This window comes from Loxodonta africana, chromosome 22 (genome assembly GCF_030014295.1).
Source record: "Loxodonta africana isolate mLoxAfr1 chromosome 22, mLoxAfr1.hap2, whole genome shotgun sequence".
NCBI lineage: Eukaryota > Metazoa > Chordata > Mammalia > Proboscidea > Elephantidae > Loxodonta > Loxodonta africana.
The window spans coordinates 55,885,498-55,898,358 of NC_087363.1; positions in this window are offsets into that span (position 1 = coordinate 55,885,498).

Genomic DNA, 12,861 nt, shown 5'->3' on the forward strand with positions numbered 1-12,861 from the left:
TGTGACAATTTTGCCAGCTTCCCACTCTCTCTATCCTCCCATCCCCCCTCCAGACAGGAGATGCCAATACAGTCTCAAGTGTCCACCTGATATTATTAGCTCACTCTTCATCAGCATCTCTCTTCCACCCACTGTCCAGTCCCTTTCATGTCTGATGAATTGTCTTCGGGGATGGTTCCCGTCCTGTGCCAACAGAAGGTTTGGGGACCATGGCCGCCGGGATTCCTCTAGTCTCAGTCAGACCATTAAGTATGGTCTTTTTATGAGAATTTGGGGTCTGCATCCCACTGATCTCCTGCTCCCTCAGGGGTTCTCTGTTGTGCTCCCTGTCAGGGCAGTCATCGATTGTGGCCAGGCACCAACTAGTTCTTCTGGTCTCAGGATGATGTAGGTCTCTGGTTCATGGGGCCCTTTCTGTCTCTTGGGCTCTTAGTTGTCATGTGAACTTGGTGTTCTTCATTCTCCTTTGCTCCAGGTGGGTTGAGACCAATTAATGCATCTTAGATGGCCACTTGTTAGCATTTAAGACCCCAGGCGCCACATTTCAAAGTGGGATGCAGAATGTTTTCATAATAGAATTATTTTGCCAATTGACTTAGAAGTCCCCTCAAACCATGGTCTCCAAACCCCCGCCCTTGCTCCGCTGACCTTCGAAGCATTCATTTTATCCTGGAAACTTCTTTGCTTTTGGTCCAGTCCAATTGAGCTGACCTTCCATGTATTGAGTGTTGTCTGTCCTTCCCTTCACCTAAAGCAGTTCTTATCTACTAATTAATCAGTACAAAACCCTCTCCCACCCTCCCTCCCTCCCCTCTTCATAACCACAAAAGTATGTGTTCTTCTCAGTTTATACTATTTCTCAAGATCTTATAATAGTGGTCTTATACAATATTTGTCCTTTTGCCTCTGACTCATTTCGCTCAGCATAATGCCATCCAGGTTCCTCCATGTTATGAAATGTTTCACAGATTCATCACTGTTCTTTATCGATTACCCATTCATCCGTTGATGGACACCTTGGTTGCTTCCAGCTTTTTGCTATTGTAAACAGAGCTGCAATAAACATTTGTGTGCATATATCTGTTTGTGTGAAGGCTCTTGTTTCTCTAGGGTATATTCCGAGGAGTGGGATTTCTGGGTTGTATGGTAGTTCTATTTCTAACTGTTTAAGATAACGCCAGATAGATTTCCAAAGTGGTTGTACCATTTACATTCCCACCAGCAGTGTATAAGAGTTCCAATCTCTCTGCAGCCTCTCCAACATTTATTATTTTGTGTTTTTTGGATTAATGCCAGCCTTGTTGGTGTGAGATGGAATCTCATCGTAGTTTTAATTTGCATTTCTCTAATGGCTAATGATCCAGAGCATTTTCTTAATGTATCTGTTAGCTGCCTGAATATCTTCTTTAGTGAAGTGTGTGTTCATATCCTTTGCCCACTTCTTGATTGGATTATTTGTCTTTTTGTGGTTGAGTTTTGACAGAATCATGTAGATTTTAGAGATCAGGCGCTGGACGGAGATGTCATAGCTGAAAATCCTTTCCCAGTCTGTAGGTGGTCTTTTTACTCTTTTGGTGAAGTCTTTAGATGAGCATAGGTGTTTGATTTTTAGGAGCTCCTAGTTATCTGGTTTCTCTTCGTCATTTTTGGTAATGTTTTGTATTCTGTTTATGCCTTGTATTAGGGCTCCTAGGGTTGTCCCTATTTTTTGTTCCATGATCTTTATCGTTTTAGTCTTTATGTTTAGGGCTTTGATCCACTTGGAGTTAGTTTTTGTGCATGGTGTGAGGTATGGGTCCTGTTTCATTTTTTTGCAAATGGATATCCAGTTATGCCAGCACCATTTGTTAAAAAGACTATCTTTTCCCCAATTAACTGACACCGGTCCTTTGTCAAATATCAGCTGCTCATACGTGGATGGATTTATATCTGGGTTCTCAATTCTGTTCCATTGGTCTATGTGGCTGTTGTTGTACCAGTACCAGGCTGTTTTGACTACTGTGGCTGTATAATAGCTTCTGAAATCAGGTAGAGTGAGGCCTCCCACTTTCTTCTTCTTTTTCAGTAATGCTTTGCTTCTCCGAGGCTTCTTTCCCTTCCATATGAAATTGGTGATTTGTTTCTCTATCACCTTAAAAAATGACGTTGGAATTTGGATTGGAAGTGTGTTATATGTATAGATGGCTTTTGGTAGAATAGACATTTTTACTATGTTAAGCCTTCCTATCCATGAGCAAGGTGTGTTTTTCCACTTAAGTATGTCCTTTTGAATTTCTTGTAGTAGAGCTTTGTAGTTTTCTTTGTATAGGTCTTTTACATCCTTGGTAAGATTTATTCCTAAGTATTTTATCTTCTTGGGGGCAACTGTGAATGGTATTGATTTGGTTATTTCCTCTTCAGTATTCTTTTTGTTGATGTAGAGGAATCCAAGTGATTTTTGTGTGTTCATTTTATAACCTGAGACTCTGCCAAACTCTTCGATTAGTTTCAGTAGTTTTCTGGAGGATTCCTTAGGGTGTTCTGTGTATAAGATCATGTCATCTGCAAATAGAGATAATTTTACTTCCTCCTTGCCAATCCGGATGCCTTTTATTTCTTTGTCTAGCCTAATTGCCCTGGCTAGGACTTCTAGCACGATGTTGAATAAGAGCGGTGATAAAGGGCATCCTTGTCTGGTTCCCGTTCTCAAGGGAAATGCTTTCAGGTTCTCTCCATTTAGAGTGATATTGGCTGTTGGCTTTGCATAAATGCCCTTTATTATGTTGAGGAATTTTCCTTCAATTCCTATTTTGGTAAGAGTTTTTATCATGAATGGGTGTTGGACTTTGTCAAATGCCTTTTCTGCATCAATTGATAAGATCATGTGGTTTTTGTCTTTTGTTTTATTTATGTGATGGATTACATTAATGGTTTTTCTGATAGTAAACCAGCCTTGCATACCTGGTATAAATCCCACTTGATCATGGTGAATTATTTTTTTGATATGTTGTTGAATTCTACTGGCTAGAATTTTGTTGAGGATTTTTGCATCTATGTTCATGAGGGATATAGGTCTGTAATTTTCTTTTTTTGTAATGTCTTTACCTGGTTTTGGTATCAGGGAGATGGTGGCTTCATAGAATGAGTTGGGTAGTATTCCGTCATTTTCTATGCTTTGAAATACCTTCAGTAGTAGTGGTGTTAACTCTTCTCTGAAAGTTTGGTAGAACTCTGCAGTGAAGCCGTCCTGGCCAGGGCTTTTTTTTGTTGGGAGTTTTTTGATTACCGTTTCAATCTCTTTTTTTGTTATGGGTCTATTTAGTTGTTCTACTTCTGAATGTGTTAATTTAGGTAGGTAGTGTTTTTCTAGGAATTCATCCATTTCTTCTAGGTTTGCAAATTTGTTAGAGTACAATTTTTCATAATAATCTGATATGATTCTTTTAATTTCATTTGGTTCTGTTGTGATGTGGTCCTTCTCGTTTCTTATTCGGGTTATTTGTTTCCTTTCCTCTATTTCTTTTGTCAGTCTAGCCAATGGTTTATCAATTTTGTTAATTTTTTCAAAGAACCAGCTTTTGGCTTTGTTAATTCTTTCAATTGTTTTTCTGTTCTCTAATTCGTTTAGTTCAGCTCTAATTTTTACCATTTGTTTTCTTCTGGTGCCTGATGGATTCTTTTGTTGCTCACTTTCTATTTGTTCAGGTTGTAGGGACAGTTCTCTGATTTTGGCTCTTTCTTCTTTTTGTATGTGTGCATTTATCGATATAAATTGGCCTCTGAGCACTGCTTTTGCTGTGTCCCAGAGGTTTTGATAGGAAGTATTTTCATTCTCGTTGCATTCTATGAATTTCCTTATTCCCTCCTTGATGTCTTCTATAACCCAGTCTTTTTTCAGGAGGGTATTGTTCATTTTCCAAGTATTTGATTTCTTTTCCCTAGTTTTTCTGTTATTGATTTCTAGTTTTATTGCCTTGTGGTCTGAGAAGATGCTTTGTAATATTTCGATGTTTTGGACTCTGCAAAGGTTTGTTTTATGACCTAATATGTGGTCTATTCTAGACAATGTTCCATGTGCGCTAGAAAAAAAAGTATACTTTGCAGCAGTTGGGTGGAGAGTTCTGTATAAGTCAATGAGGTCAAGTTGGTTGATTGTTGTAATTAGATCTTCCGTGTCTCTATTGAGTTTCTTACTGGTTGTCCTGTCCTTCTCCGAAAGTGGTGTGTTGAAGTCTCCTACTATAATTGTGGAGGTATCTATCTCACTTTTCAATTCTGTTAAAATTTGATTTATGTATCTTGCAGCCCTGTCATTGGGTGCATAAATATTTAATATGGTTATGTCTTCCTGATCAATTGTCCCTTTTATCATTATATAGTGTCCTTCTTTATCCTTTGTGGTGGATTTAAGTCTAAAGTCTATTTTGTCAGAAATTAATATCGCTACTCCTCTTCTTTTTTGCTTATTGTTTGCTTGATATATTTTTTTCCATCCTTTGAGTTTTAGTTTGTTTGTGTCTCTAAGTCTAAGGTGTGTCTCTTGTAGGCAGCATATAGACGGATCTTGTTTCTTTATCCAGTCCGAGACTCTCTGTCTCTTTATTGGTGCATTTAGTCCATTTACATTCAGGGTAATTATAGATAAATAAGTGTTTAGTGTTGTCATTTTGATGCCTTTTTATGTGTGTTGTTGACAATTTCATTTTTCCACTTACTTTTTTGTGCTGAGTCGTTTTTCTTAGTAAATTGTGAGATCCTCATTTTCGTAGTGTTTGACTTTATGTTAGTTGAGTCGTTACGTTTTTCTTGGCTTTTATCTTGAGTTATGGAGTTGTTATATCTCTTTGTGGTTACCTTATTATTTACCCGTATTTTTCTAAGTAAAAACCTAACTTGTATTGTTCTATATCGCCTTATATCACTCTGCATATGGCAGTTCTATGCCTCCTGTGTTTAGTCCCTCTTTTTGATTATTGTGATCTTTTACATATTGACTTCCATGATTCCCTGTTATGAGTATTTTTTTTTTAATTAATCTTAATTTGTTTTTGTGATTTCCCTATTTGAGTCGATATCAGGATGTTCTGTTTTGTGACCTTGTGTTGTGCTGATATCTGATATTATTGGTTCTCTGACCAAACAATATCCTTTAGTATTTCTTGTAGTTTTGGTTTGGTTTTTGCAAATTCTCTAAACTTGTGTTTATCTGTAAATATCTTAATTTCGCCTTCATATTTCAGACAGACTTTTGCTGGATATATGATCCTTGGCTGGCAGTTCTTCTCCTTCAGTGCTCTGTATATGTTGTCCCATTCCCTTCTTGCCTGCATGGTTTCTGCTGAGTAGTCTGAACTTATTCTTATTGATTCTCCCTTGAAGGAAACCTTTCTTTTCTCCCTGGCTGCTTTTAAAATTTTCTCTTTATCTTTGGTTTTGGTGAGTTTGATGATAATATGTCTTGGTGTTTTTCTTTTTGGATCAATCTTAAATGGGGTTCGATGAGCATCTTGGATAGATATCCTTTCGTCTTTCATGATGTCAGGGAAGTTTTCTGTCAGGAGTTCTTCAACTGTTTTTCTCTGTATTTTCTGTCCTCCCTCCCTGTTCTGGGACTCCAATCACACACAAGTTATCCTTCTTCATAGAGTCCCACATGATTCTTAAGGTTTCTTCATTTTTTTTAATTCTTTTATCTGATTTTTTTTCAGCTATGTTGGTGTTAATTCCCTGGTCCTCCAGATGTCCCAGTCTGCATTCTAATTGCTCGAGTCTGCTCCTCTGACTTCCTAGTGCGTTGTCTAATTCTGTAATTTTATTGTTAATCTTTTGGATATCTACATGCTGTCTCTCTATGGATTCTTGCAACTTATTAATTTTTCCACTATGTTCTTGAATAATCTTTTTGAGTTCTTCAACAGTTTTATCAGTGTGTTCCTTGGCTTTTTCTGCAGTTTGCCTTATTTCGTTTGTGATGTCTTGAAGCATTCTGTAAATTAGTTTTTTATATTCTGTATCTGATAATTCCAGGATTGTATCTTCATTAGGGAAAGATTTTGATTCTTTTGTTTGGGGGGTTGGAGAAGCTCTCATGGTCTGCTTCTTTATGTGGTTTGATATGGACTGCTGTCTCCAAGCCATCACTGGGAAACTAGTTTTTCCAGAAAATCCGCTAAAAAAAAAATGCAGTCAGATCCCTATCAGAATTGCCTTTGGATTATAACCGCCACCTTGTTCCCTGTAAGGATGAAAGTCTGAGATTTGGATCATATATGCTTGGCTGTAGCTGGTTCTGTGTTTTTAGTCCAATTAGGGGTGGATTTTTGGTCCCTGGGTTTTGTTGTTGTTGTTGTTGTTCCTTCTCTCAGGCCGAAAGAGTGGGTTAGGAAAAGACCAAAAGAAGAAAAAAAAAAGTGGGGGGGAAAGCAAAGCCCCCGTGGAGCTGGAGCCGTTCTCCCTCTGGCTCAGGCAATTCCAATGTTAATGAAGCCGCCTGGGGAGGGTGGGGGAGGGATCAGCGAGATAGGAGAGTAGCACCTCAGAATATAGCCAGAGTTGCTTGTCTTGCCTGGAATGACTATTGTATCTGAGATTCCCGCGGGGCGTGTTGCCTATGTGTGCTGGCTGTGTGGAGATTGCCCCCAGGGGTCTGGCCCTCTGAAGCCACCGGCTGCCAATCCAACTCCTAGCATCAAGGTTCCCCTGCTGGGACGCTTTCCTCCCGGCTCCAAAATCAGTCGCTGCCTCCCGGGGACTTCTCGTTCCGCCAGCTGCGTCACCACGCCGCCTCCGCGGACTGGCTGGGCCCCCTCCCGGGGTTAGTTCAGGGGAGTGGAGCAGCTCACTGTGCTTGCGCCGTGCCAGCGCCCAGTCAAAATCCCGGCGGCACGATTCCCCGGCTGGGACGCTGCTCTCCCAGCTCCAAGAGCAGTCACTGCCTCCCGGGGACTTCTCCCACTGGCTGCGTCGCCACGCCGCCCGTATGAACCAGCTGGGCCCCCTCCCGGGGTGAGTTCAGGGTGGTAGGGCTGGGCCCCTTGTTTGCGCCGTCAGCTCCCCTGGGCTCTGCCCTAAATTGGGCGCCAAAGGTTACCTGACTGGGACACTGGCTCCAGGCTCTGAAAACAATCTCTGCTTCCCTGTATTTGTTCGTTTTCCATCTCTAAATCTGTGTTTGTTGTTCAGGGTTCGTAGATTGTCATGTACGTGATCGATTCACTTGTTTTGCCGAGTCTTTGTTGCAAGAGGGATCCGAGGTAGCGTCTACCTAGTCTGCCATCTTGGCCCCGCCTCCGACAGAAGCTTTTTAAACATTAAAAATTTAAATGTTGTCTTTGGAAACTGTATCTACACGTGATTTAACTGAAAGAAGAGGGTATATTGTTTCACATATGAAGTTTTCAATGTACACATAAAAAAGACCTTTATGTTGCCTTCTCATGCATATTTTTGTTCCCTGCACAGATGATTGCTTCAAGTTTGAATATAACTGATAATGGTTACACAGGCTGATGGGATGTTTTGAACTTCAGTCCAAGATAATGGATGCATATGTTTTTTCAGGTAGTGCTCCCCCTGCCTTAGAATCAGTGACAATTTCTGTAAAAAGACTGTAGTTTACATTTTACATACGTATTTCGCCTGTCTGGCAGCTCTTTGGGGAACCACTCCCTCCCCTCCCCTCATTTCCTGTGATCTGGGTGAGGCCCTCCCCATTCCCTGGTCAGGAGGGATGTGTGGCCTAAGCTGGGTCATCATGTCCTAATGGCCTGAGCATTTGTTAAAACTTGTAGGAAAAGGATGCTCCTACTGCTGGAGTTGATGAACTCAGGAGATACACCGGGGACAGCTAAGGCTGGCTGTGCAGCCATGTGGGGAGAGCCTGCCTGAGAAGGCAGCCAGCTTAAAGGAATGCAGTGCAGATTATCAGTCTGAGCACCTGGATTCAGCCATGCCTGAAGCCATTTTTACTTTCTGGGCTTTTCAATGATGTAGCCAATTCTTTTCTTTCTTTCTTTTTTTTTTTTTTGAATCAATGCCTGAATCACTTTGAATGCATTTTAGAAACTTGCAGGCAAAAAGAGGTGTAATACAAGTCATTATATTCGACATGAATGAGAAAACGAGCCCTAGCTGAATAGATATAATTTTGAAAAAATTAGTTTATGAATATATACAGAAACACACAGAATGCTAGGTGTGAATCTAATATTTGTCATTCCTTTCTTGCTTATTAACAGAATCCTATTAATGTTTTTTATAATAGTTTTATGAAGAAACAATTCACATATCATAAAATTCATCTTTTTAAAGTATATAATTCAGTGGTTTTTAATATATTCACAGAGTTAGATCACCATCACTACAATTAAATTTAGAACATTTTCATCACCTCAGAACGAAACCTCATAACCATTAGCAGTTAGTCCCCATTTTTCTCTTCCCTCGACTTCTGGCAAGCACTAATCTTTCTCTCTATAGAATCTATATATAAATGGATCATACAATATGTAGCCTTTTGTGTCTGTCTGCTTTCAGATAGACTAATGTTTTCTAGGTTCATCCATGTCGTAACATCTATCAGCACTTTATTCCTTTTTATGGTGGATAATATTCTCTTGTGTAGATATATCATATTTTATTAATCTATTATTCAGTTGATCGACATATATGTTATTTCTACTTTTTGTCTCTCAGGAGTAATGCTGCTATGAACATTTGTATACAGGTTTTTATATGGACAAATGTTTTCAATTCTCTTGCATATATATTTAGGAATAGAATTGCTGGGTCGTATGGTAACTTTAGATTTAATCATTAGAGGACCTGGACAAACTTTTTTCCAAAATGACTGCCCCATTTTACAATCCCAGTAGCAGTGTAGGACGATTTCAACTTATCCACATCCTTTCTTTACTATACTATGTTGCAGCCGAATCTAGGTGTCTGATGACAGTATATTTCACCATATATGTTGAGAGTCACCTAACTTCTCTGGGGTTTTATTCCCTCATCTGAAAATCATTAGTTTGGACTGGGTGAGACACATTTGGTTTTGCATTAAAACTATTTCTAATCTCATCCAGTGAGCAGCCCTGGAGTAAGGGCTCTCTAAAGACAAGAGCTGGGTCCTTGTCCTTTCTCATATTTTTATCTTTAATGTTCTCTACATGATGGTAGCTGAGTATTTTGCAAATAAAATAGATGTTCCCTTCTAGCTCCACGTGTCTACAACGTCATGAGTCTGTGGAATCATATTTGTATCTGTACGAAATACAAATCTGTACATATCTGACATGCTGTACAAAAGCCTGTCAAATTACAACTTGGTGGTAATTCAGTTGTTCACATGGGAGCTGGTTGTTCAAAATTCAGAGTAGATTATGTCATGGAAACAATGTTCTAAATGGTGGGTATGTACCCTCATTAGGCCACAGAAGCCCATTTCAGAGAATGTGATATGTATTGTAACATATACACTGTGATCATTAAGGTTGTGTGTCCACTTGGCTGGGCCATGATTCTCACTGTTTTAGCAGTTATGGTGTAGTTTGGCACTCACCTCCATGATGAGATTGGATATAATGTGATCACCTCCATGATGGGATCTGCTGTGAGTAGGCAAACAGTTGAAAGGGAGTTTCCTTGGGGGTATGGCCTGCATCCAGTATAGGTAGATATTCTGGCAAGGCTCGTAGGCTTTTGCTCACATTGGATCCTGCAGCTGACATCTGTCTATCAGACCTTTGGTTCTTGGGACTTGAATTAGCAGCTTATCCGCTGTCTTGCCTGCCGATCTTGGAATTTGTCAGTCTTTGAACCTGTGAGCCAGAGCCCTGCGTCTGACTTGCTGATCTTGGGTTCGCCAGCTGCGGCTGCTACATTAATCAGGAGAAGCCTCCAGCTTGACCCACAGACTTGGGACATTCTAGCCTCTACAACCTTGTGAGCCATTTCCTTAATATAATTCTCTCTCTCTATATATATGTATTTATACACTCGACTGCTTTTGTTTCCCTAGAGAACCCAGCCTAAGACATATGCCTAATGGTAGTAGCACCGGCCTGTGTTTAGGATCCTAGAAGCAGGCATTCAGATGCGGCAGGAAGAGGGAGGAGTTATTTGTTCAACAAGTATTTAAGTCCCTACTAAATGTTCAACATGTGGGATAGAATGTAGACATCGTCCTTCAAATTTAATAGGTAATCTAGAGTAGAAACAAGACATTGATCAAGCTGTATCCCACCGCTGCCCCAAAACTCTTCGGTGCCATCACACACTCTTAGAATAAGTGTAAACTCCTTATCATACATGTCCTGCAGCCTCCTGTATGTTTGACTCCTGCCTACTTCTCTACCCTTACGTGAGTCTATCTTGTACACTCTGCTCCAGCTGCAGGCGTGCTCCGTTGTACTGACATAGACCAAGTCCTTGACTCCCTCTGGATTTTGGCACTTTCTGTTGATTCTGCCTAGAATGTTCTTCTACTACTTCTGGCTCATTCTCACCCTTCAAGTAACCGCTCACATCTCACCTCCTCAGACTGCCGTGGTCTCCTCTCTTTTCTCTCCAGCGCATCAGTTTATGTCCTTTAGAACAGTGCTTCTCTAACTTTGTTGTTGTTGTTGTGTGTCTTTGGGTCGATTCCAACTCATAGCTGCCCCATAGGGTTTCCAAGGCTGTAGTCTTTCTGGGAGCAGGCTGCCCCATCTTTCTCCCACAGAGCGGCTGGTAGTTTGAACTGGTGGCCACCAGGGCTCCTTTCTCCAACTTCAGTTGCTTGCAAATCAGTTAGGGATCTTATTAAAATGCAGATTTTAACTCAGTAGGACCAGGGTGGGGCCTGAGATTTTGTATTTCCAACAAGCTCACAGGTGATGTCCACGTTTCTGGAACCTAGATCACACTCTCAGTAGTGCTGCTTTAGTATGCTTAATCCCATTCCATAAATATCTCAGTTATGTATTTGTTCATTGATATTTGCCTCCTCCTCCCCTATAAAGAGGGTTCCACAAGGGCAGAGACACTGACCAACTTGTTCACCTCTGCAGCACTGGCATTAGAGTAGACCTACTTAGCATGCAAACCAAAGAAGCCAAATCAGTTGCCGTCGAGTTGATTCCAGCTCATGGAGACGCCATGTGTGTCAGACTCGAACTGTGCTCCACAGAGCTTTCAATAGTTGATTTTTCAGAAGTAGACCATTTTTTTTTTTAGACCACTAGGCCTTTCTTCCACTTAGCATTTAGTAGCTACTAAATAAATAATTATTGAATAAATTAAGATATGTCAAACATGATGAATGTTACCCAAGGGGATGTACAAGTGCTGTGGAGGTAATCCCTATGTGGATGACAGGGAAGGGGGTCTCACCAATGTGCAGCACCAGACTTTTGCACAAATGTGTAAGAAGCATTTTTCCAACTCACCCTGTTCTTCTACCCAATGCCCCCGACTGTGACAGGTCAGCCTGACTTACTCAACCAAGTCTTTTAAAGTCTCCAGGATCGAAAATTACATACCTCTCTTTGCCAGCTTCCACCCAAGGACAAACAAATCTCCCAGGCCCCCAGAATGACTTGGCATTAACTTTGTCAGGAGACAAACAATCTGATTGAAATATTTCACGCTTGTTTGCGAATGGCTCTCTGGCAGCAATTCCCGTTGGTAAAAGATGCTGATTAATCTAATTCAATGATACCATTTCAGCATCATTTATTTAGGCCTCGGGAAGCCACCAAAGAAACAAACAACCTTGACTTTTTTCCTTTTTCTAGTTCTGAACCCACAAATTATCAGGTCTCTAGGGCCAGTGGAGGACTGGTGCAGGGAAAAGTGAGATGAGTAAAGACGGAGATGTGGCGAGATGAACGGAATTGCTTGTAAGGTAGTGTCTCCCGAGGAAGGGGTTCTAGAGGAGGCAGCATAATGCCAACAGTGGTTATGAGTGCGGGTTCTGGAATCCACCTGTTTACATTCCCAGCTGCCATTTGGATAACTTACGTTCAACTTTTGTAAACCAGTTTCTTCATCTGTGAACAGAGGCTAACAACACATCTACCTGGTGTGCTGTGAGGATTAATAATGCCCATCAAGTGCTGAGCAGGTTGCTTGGCACCAAGTGTGAGCTCAGTAGATGGTAGTTAATATTAGCATCTTCTGATTAAACATGCTGATGGGAAGGCCCAGAAGAACAGAGTTTAACACTAGAGGGTGATGGTGGGAAATACAAAAATCACATTTCTGTTGGGCTTGGGACCACATCTTGGCTAGAAATTGCAGAATCTGATGGGAAAATGGAGCAGTGGTGGAAGGCAGCAAGAGTAGTTTTCAAAGTGACCAATCCGCCTGTTGACAAGAATTCATCCCTATAGAAACACCCCCACCCCAGTGGAGGCTTGCATACTGCTATGATGCTGAACGGGTTTCAGCAGAGCTTCCAGGCTAAGATGGACTAGGAAGAAAGGCCTGGCAATCTACTTCCAAAAATCAGCCAATGCAAACCCTGTGGATCATAATGGTCCTATCTACAACCAATAACGGGGATGGCACAGGACCAGGTGGTGTTTTGTGCATGGGGTTGCAATGAGTCCAGTCGGGGGCCAACCTGATGGCAGCGAACAACCACCACCACCCCCAGATGCTCTAGAGGTGACCAAGCTCCTAATCCATGTCAGGAGAAATCAGCTCCTTTTCTTGGAAGGTCTATCACACTAAACATCCCCCTTCCACAGTTTTTCTTCACATCCATTAGTGCCAGGTTGCTCTCACTATGCTGCGTTCACCTGGTCTTTCCCCAGCCAGCAGAGGACATGGGCCGCTAGGACTGCCTGACTTTGGCAATGAACAAAAAAAACTGTGGTTCTCAATACCGGAGTCAATTTT